We start from the raw sequence: 7,820 nt of genomic DNA, 5'->3' as shown, positions 1-7,820 counted from the left end.
TTCTCTCTGGCCGAACCTATCTCTCGTGCTCGTCGCGGCTTTGCAAAGTTCGTCCACATAAAACACAAATGTCTGAAACAAATTTCATTAAATACCTTCCGGTAAGAATTATTAACATCGCTTTCTTTAAAAAAAAAGGAACTTAAAACGTTACTATATTTTAAATCTAGCAGCTTGTGAAAAAATCCAGTAACAAGTTGTGTAACTATTCCGGTCGTTGCTAATTTTTTTTAAAATAATTTTTTATATTTTTAATTATTATCGAGTGGCAAAAAGTTTAATTTTGAGGGTAGAGATGAGTTTTACAATAAATAAATAAATAAAACTGTAAATGCTAATAACGAGTAAAATAGTCATTAGGTCCGACCCTACTGGAGATACACACGGCCCCCATTATCTCCTAACCTTCTCGAACTTCGTCCCCTCAGCGTCACTCCGCTAAGACTATTGCATTTTAACTATTTAGCCTATGTGACTGTGCCAGCTTCAAGTAGTCACTTGTGACTATTTGTGGAGTACTTGATATAGTTTTAAGGAGTGTGGGGCTCTCCCACACCCTCGAAAAGTGTGAGTGTGAGGCACTCGGGTGTGAGCAATAGCAAGCATCGAAGCGCACAACCAGTGCCGTAACTAGGGCGGTGCCAGCTGTGCCCAGGCACAGGGCGTAGACCCTGGGGGGCGTAGAAATGACCTAGACTAAGTTTTATATCATAGTTTTGGGGCGTAGTTACAGAAGCTCGGACCGGGCGCATAAAAGACTAGTTACGACGCTGCGCACAACTACATGTGAAGCATGTAGAATAGGCAGTATACTGATACACGTTAAAAACTGATCTTTTGTGTCAAATAGCTGGGACTGGTCAACAATTCTGGAGTTTGTATAAAATTTCTCATTCTGAGCTTGAATCTTACCCATATTAGCTGGCGTACCATTAACAGAAAAGTTCTGTTTAAACCAATGGTTTCCAAAGTGGCACCCCCTCCTGTGGGCAGTGAGTTAATCTAGGAAGGCAAAAAAGAAGTAAGTGAAGGACTGGGTGCTGGAGGCAGAGTACTGAACGGTAACCATAGGCAAAGGTTGGGGTCACTACAGTGGCGTAGCGTAGTGGGGGCGGCACTTTAAGGAGGCGGTAAAACTTCACAATAAATAATAATAATACTTAAATAAGGGGGCGGCGAAATTTTCCTCCGCCCCGGGCGGCTGACACTCACGCTACGCCACTGGGTCATTAACAACCTTTCCCCTACCTGCGTTAAAACGGGAAAGAAAAAACATTGTGTTTAATGGTTTTCAGATGTTGAGAACAACGCACGGTAGGGACACAAAGTGTGAGGTTCATAGAAAAGATTTTCTAAGAATATTTCCAAGCCTTCTCACGTAAGAGAAAATGGGTTAGGGAGCAGTGGGTATAAATTTATGGAACAAAGGGGCGGTAGATCAAAGAAGTTTGGGAATCACTGGTTTAAACAAACGTTTTCGTCCCTTTCACAGGTCTGCATCAGGTTTAACAAGAAGATTTGCACTATTTAAGAAGACAGTTGAAATGTTTTTGTTAAACCTGATGCAGACCTGTGAAAAGGATCCAAACACTTTAAAAATTAAAGTATTGCCAAAAAAGTATTTAAGGTGTTGTTCAAGCTAAATTAGTTTTAACTTTTATTTTTTAATGACAAAACAACTTTTCCATTATAACTAACTATTAAAGCTTTTGTTATAATTTACAAATGATGCTATAATACGTTAAATTTTTGAATGCGTTTTACGCGATTCAAACAAGCAAGTAAAAATAATTGTTCGTGCTAAATTTACTGCCGTTTTTAGTTTAAAAAGTTGCTTTTTCAAGATGAATCAGTCTAGGCATTTATTTGATTATTCTTTTCCTTGAATAAGTATGAGCAATGTGCATTTAGGAAAACCTAGCTCAAGTGAATCAATTCAAAACTTGGTTAATTCAACGAATATCATCATGATGATATTCCTTCGGCTCATTGCATTAATTGCCAAACCTAATTTAGTGTTAAATACAATGAAATTACAGAATTTATGAATCATACCGATTGTGAGAAGCATTAAAAAAGAAATGCATCTTCTCATTACCTTCTCCCTCCCCCAGTCGTCATGTTGACCAATAAAACGGTTTTCAAAGATGGTGACCTTAGATGACAATGGTACACTTTTTTAGTTTCGAGGTAGCATCGGTCCACATTACCTCAGATAATAGGAGTTCTACTGTATTCAAATTACTCTTGGGACCATAGATGTAAGCCTGACTGGAACACAGTTTATACAGACAATTGTTAATTATGTATAATGCGTAGGAATAATACATGAATATCGATTACTATTATTACTAGTAATACTGTGAGATTATATAAAGTACGAACGAGTCGACACAAAGAACTTTAGTGATTTCTTCGATGGGACAAATTGTTAACAAACGTGCTTGATAGAGCAGACGTTTAGAAGGGGGAATCCATTTATCTCAGTAGGGACTAGACAAAGACAACTATCCAAATTAACAAGATGACCCTTTAATTTTCCTTGGAACATAGGCCTACAATAGATCCAGGGAAACACACAGGAACGTACGGAGCCCGACAATGTAGCTTTAACACACAATTCTCCCGACAATAATATGCTACAGAATTCCCGTAATGCGCAGACATAAAACGTACCGACAATGAGTTTAAAGTGTACCTCTTCTTTTACTTATTATCGGACAGGAAACAGTTTGAAAACGAAATCTTCCCGCTGACCTGGTTGCAGTCTTTACTTTCCGGCTTCCCGACTATTTTTTTCACGCACTTTCACACACCACACATTGGCGTAGCCAGGATTTTGTTATGAGAGGGGCCTAGTAGAGGCTGTAATTTTCTGGGGAAGGGCACCAGGTTAACTGGGAAGACCGTGCCCACCCATGCCCCTTCCTGGCTACGCCCATGCTTCCCTACTAATTCTTCCTTCTCTCTCCACTTCCGTTCTAACTTCTTCCCGAAACACACCCTCCAATAAATCTCCCCCCTAGGTTACACACCCAGATTTACACAACTTCTCTCCACCGAGTCGGACTCACCACGTGGCAAAGGGGGGCAGGAAAAGACGTAAGACACAATACTACTGTTGATTAATATTTGTTACGATCTGACTGACTCCTCTTTAGATGATAAACTGGCTCTGAAAAGAGCCTTTTGGTTGCTACTTTGTAACACCGAAGACGAATTGTTTAAAATGGGATTTGGGCCGATTCTGTTTTTTCTTTCTCTTAATTGATTTTTTGGTTAATGTTACCTATGGTAACGAACATGGCGGCTCGTTTCTGAAACAGTGGGGACGCACGTTCTAACCTAACCTAACCTAACCTATTCTAATAAATTACTCCTATTCTGATAATTTTGTTGGCAATAATTATGGTAATTTATTAGAATAGGTTAGGTTAGGTTAGAACGTGCGTCCCCACTGTTTCAGAGACGAGCCGCCGTGTTCGCTACCATAGGTAACATTAATCCCTCGGATTTCTCTGGATTGGATTCTGTATTTCCCATTTTCTCTGATTTTGAATTGTTTGTTCACTGCAAATTGTTCGAAAACGATTTTAGAATTGATTCGAATCTACTTTCGACGACTCCAAAGAAAATGTTCTTCGATTGAAAACGATCTGGATTCCACGTTGGAATTCAGCAGTAATTTTCGATTTCTTTATTTAAATTTGAAAAACATCTTGTTTTTTGATTTCAATACAATAATCACATGTAGCATATCTAAAAATAAGTACAGTAGAGAGTCGTTAATCGGAACCCCAGTAATCGGAACGATTTTCAGTCGGACTGTGTCGTGCTGAATCGAACGTTTTTGATACTAGATTTACTTCTAAAGTATAATTTTCATGTTTTTATATTCTTCAATATATTTATTTTGTTTGTACAAAATGAAGAAATAATTTTTAACGATACGATAGCCTCGATTATTATTATAAAAATTTTCGTTAGGCTTAAAATCGACGAAAAGTCAACACGAAGCGACACGCAACGGAGAAAAATTTGAACATCGGACAGGTTAATGTATTTTTTCGTACTGTACATAATCGGTAATCGGAACAAATCACTAATCTGAACAACCCCAGTTCCCAATTTATTCCGATTAACGACTCTCTACTGTAATAACAATCCGATGTCGATATTAATTGCAAAAATAATACATAAAAGTGTGATCGGAGGGTCGGCATCTCTTCGATGCCCTGTCAGGAATGACACCACCCAGAGGCGTAGCTACGTGGAGCAGTTGGAGCAAAATGCTCCAGGCGCACGAATCATGAGGGTGCCAAATTAGAAAGGGCGAAATAAAAACTTGTAAAAACATTTGTAAAAAACATTTTGGATTTAATTAATAGTTAATCAATTAACTATTAGATTTGAACCCGTTCGACAATTATTTACACTTTTCAAGTGCTTATCACCTGCATATCTTGTCACGTCATCTGATAAAAATGATATTGAAGGATCAAAATTTTTCGGCTAGTTTTTGACCACAATTTACTTCGATTTGAAATGTATTTTTATAGTCAGGTAAAAGAAATTACTTCTATAAGCCAAGTTACTGAACTACTTTTAATTCACATTGCAGCCTCAGTAGGTTCTCCGACACTATTGCAGCACGCAACATTTTTTTTTTTTTTTTTTTTTTTTTTTTTTAACTTTACGGCAGACGACAGTGACAGCAGAACGAAGTTTTTCAAAACTAAAATTAATCAAAACTTATTTAAAAAGAAGCGTGTCGCAACACCGTCTTAGCTCTGGCTTTTATAACAATTGAAGAAACAATAACTTGTCAACTTGATCTGGAGAAAGTAATTGACCGATTTGCAAGCGAAAAAGCCAGAAAACAACAGTCCTGAAGTTTTTTGTGTATTATTATGTATTTGTTATGAAACTAAACTTGCATATATTTTGTCAATACAGTTTATATGCTATGTAGTAAGAAGGCCGAATTGCCGAGCGGTCAAGGTGGCAACTTAACGTTCTGGGAACGTTCTGGGTCGAAAAATCCCCAGGAATTATCGGGGGGTGGTCCGTTCGGATATGTCGAGCCCCGTTCTTCACCATCCTGCTGTCCCATTGTGGGCCTAACCGAACCCATAATGGGCTTGCTAAAAGAGGCCCTCTTAGTGCCCACAGGGCAGAAAAAGTTAAAAAAAATACAATGTAGTAAATATTATTATGTACTCCGTACTTAAAGAATTATATTTTGTTTTATTATTATATTTGTATTTATTAAATTGAATATATTATTGTTGAAATACCTCGAACCTCAAATGAATTGTTAAGTAAGGTTTTAAATCAAATTAGATATATGTTTTAAAATTAAATGTTCAAAATAAATGTGTCTGTTCTAAATTTTGTGGACAATACGAAATGTTGATATGTTAATATGCAACCAGTTTATTAATTGTTAAAAATGCTTTGATTTTTTTTATTTTTTAACTTTTTTCATTTGTGGGCAATAAGGCTTTTTTCCCCCATACTAAATGTGGGTTCTGTAAGGTCGCCGACTTCCAGGGGAAAACAGTTAATCACGCGTCAGGAAAACCTAGGGTCGAAATCGTATGTGGGTGGCGGCGGTAGGAGACAAAGATGACAAGTGTCTTACACAAAACCGTTTATTCTATCTACTAAGTTAACTTACATATTATTGAGGTACAATACGATCTAGATCGTTAGAGTAGTGTTGTTGAGGTGACGTTGGGAACGTTCCGGGCTTCCTAGGTCGATTTCGGAAAGACAGTCTTGTGGCGCTGATGAATGATGAGGTGTGGTCCCGTTGTAGATGAGGAGAAGTTTTGTCGGCCTCTGTAGACGGCAAACTTTGTTTCTCGGGATCTTCGGACCGTCTTGACCTGTGCAGACTCGACTGGAGAGGAACCGCCTGTCTGGAGGAGGACCGCCGCACTTCTTTTCAGAATGACCGAAGGAGGATCGAACTCTCTGTCTGGAGGAGAACCGCCCTTCATCCCTGAGATCCGAGGGTTTTATAAGACTTTCCCGAAACCCGAGACCGATCCGGGTCGAGAGGGGTTGACGGAGCCTTTGAAGTTTGCGCTCGTATTTCACGCCGTTATGGCTCCAAACAATCTGCCCTATGTTCTGGCGGCTAATTTCCCCCCTTTGTTTCTCACTCCCGACACTTGTTTGCGAGCACCTGGACAAAGCTCCTCTCTTGGTTGACATCCCCTCGGTCGTTCGTCGTCGAGTCGCGTTTGTTTTAGGATAAGTTTTAAGAAAGTTTCTTTCGTGTCTGGTTTACATCACCAACACTTGTTCCTGACACGAGTTGACTCTCGAAATTTCGCGACTTTAAAACTTTATAATTATTCACCATTTTTACGCGTTTTTGCGATCCCTACAGTTCGGCCAGACCTGCTATGGAGCGACAAGTGGTGAGGAATGGTGCCTGATGTATCCGGGACAGACCACTTCCGAAAAAAATCATGGATTCACTCTTCCTGATTTGTTAAGGTTAATCATATTAGTCATTGTAAACCGCGCTTTAGTCAGTCACTATCCGCTTATTTTGTGTGTCCGACCGTCAAAGAACCACTCGGGATCGAGTTACGTATATACAAGCTAAGTTTTTGTTTATTGTCTGCTCAATGTACACTTCGGTTTGTCAATTGTTCACGATAGGAGGCGTCCTTTTCGTGTAAGATCCAGATCGTGCTCGCCCTCACCGACAATTGGTCGGCTGCTCTCCGGCACAAGGGGAGGGAGCACCTCCGGCCGTTCTCTCCTTGGCCTTACCATCTGGCCTCCTCGCGCCGTGCGGAATCGCTTTTGGCGAGGTTACGTACTAATACGGCGCCTCTTCAATCTTTCCTTTTTTCTCGTCACCTTAGCCGCTCACCGGACTGCCAGCACTGCGGGCAGGAGGAATCCCCCGATCATTTTTGGCTGGTGTGTCCGGCGTACAACGAGGCCCGTCGGGAGTTGGGCCAAGCCCTTTCTTTGGACCTGAACCAGACTCGCCACCTCAGCCAACTTTACTGGCCACACGCGGGTTTAGACCCGAGCCACCACATCTCAGCCCTTGAGCGGTACATATATAAGACCGGCCGCTTCGCCTAACCACCAGGCGGCGCATTCGGAAGAAAAGCCGACAAGTCGGCCATGTACCTTCCAACATAAACCCACGAACAAGAACAAGAACAAGAACAAGTCGGATGTATGTGAGTTAATAAATGTTCTTGTTGCCCTTGCCTCGCCCTGTTTTTGATTCGTTCGCGGTTATAGGAAATCACCACATGATTTGACTGTGGGTGTTTCATGGCGATGTGCAAAAACTTTAATCTCCTCGATCATCCTGTCATTCAAACAATTCCAGTGACATCATGGACTTACGTAAATGATCAAAAAGCAGCTTTTTAACTTCAGATATACATGAATTCTACTATTTAAATTGAAAGTCAAATAATGTTACTTTATTCGATTCAATTCATTATTATAGTAAACTAGAGATAGACCCGGCGTTGCTCGGGCAAAAGTAACGATAGCGAAGATTAAGATTATTACGTTATTATTACAGGTGGAAAACGTTTGCATAATTAAATTAATAATTTCTCAGAGGTATAAGGTGTCTGAGTAGTATTAATTATTACGTTATAGTCACAAAATAAAAAGAGTGATTTCATCAACAAACTAAATATTTCTAAAGAAAGGTCGAATTTGAAAATCGAATATTCTAATACTGTTGATTTTCACGACGTGTTCTGATTATATCGTTCGATTTTCATCAAATGTTCTAAAGAAGAAAAGTCGAGAAAAACCGAATT

The sequence above is a fragment of the Centruroides vittatus genome, unplaced genomic scaffold (genome assembly GCF_030686945.1).
Source record: "Centruroides vittatus isolate TY-2023 unplaced genomic scaffold, ASM3068694v2 scaffold_3315, whole genome shotgun sequence".
In the NCBI taxonomy this organism is placed as follows: domain Eukaryota; kingdom Metazoa; phylum Arthropoda; class Arachnida; order Scorpiones; family Buthidae; genus Centruroides; species Centruroides vittatus.
This window is presented reverse-complemented; position numbering follows the sequence as displayed.